General features: G+C 44.2%; 1 protein-coding gene across 1 annotated transcript in view; it reads right to left on the reverse strand.

Annotated features, from left to right (window-relative positions):
* Nucleotides 1-598, reverse strand: part of LOC119584962 (beta-1,3-galactosyltransferase brn-like) — a gene marked incomplete in the record, with an annotated part of 6,396 nt that extends 5,798 nt beyond the window's left edge. Inside the window, 1 exon segment of the mRNA XM_037933559.1 lies at nucleotides 432-598.
* Between the last annotated feature and the right edge of the window lie 49 nt (nucleotides 599-647).

Here is a 647-nt window from a genome sequence, read left to right on the forward strand (position 1 = left end):
TTACACTTTTTCACTATTTTGATCTAATGGCCTTGTCTTGCCCCTACCTAGTTTCCTAGCCTTCCGCTACACAGACTTGTTTACTCCGTTGTAATATACATCAGATATCTCCATTTATCCACATTCTTTAAGGAGATATTCCAAAACGAAAATAATATCATCACTTTATAATGAGTCCAAACTATATAACTAAATGTCAGCGTTCTGGAACACGTACAACCTTTAATCATCTCCTCATCTCTTTCTTCCCTCATTTACACGACTTTAAGTACAATCCGAGCACACTTAACACCTTTAATAATCAAATAAATGCTTAATGAAAAATAGACGCTAACACCACCAAGCCCTAAAAGACAAAACCATTAGGATAATGGCCTCAGCTCACTCGTTTTTCAAGCCAAAGGTCATGGACTGGGTGCCTTGACCCTTACCTATCCATTTCCCGGAGGTTTCGCGGTCTGTCAGTGCCATAATCGGCCCCAAAGAGAGGAAAATTGGGTAGGCCTACGTGGGTGCCAGCTGGAGGGTGCGGGGAGGCATGATTGTCCGATTCCCTGCAAAGGTGGGAGACGGGGTGTTCGTGTGTGTGCGTTTGTGTGTTCTTTTTTTTTGGGGGGGGGGAGAAGAGGGGGTGTGGGGGAAACAGG

The sequence above is a fragment of the Penaeus monodon genome, chromosome 19 (genome assembly GCF_015228065.2).
Source record: "Penaeus monodon isolate SGIC_2016 chromosome 19, NSTDA_Pmon_1, whole genome shotgun sequence".
In the NCBI taxonomy this organism is placed as follows: Eukaryota; Metazoa; Arthropoda; class Malacostraca; order Decapoda; family Penaeidae; genus Penaeus; species Penaeus monodon.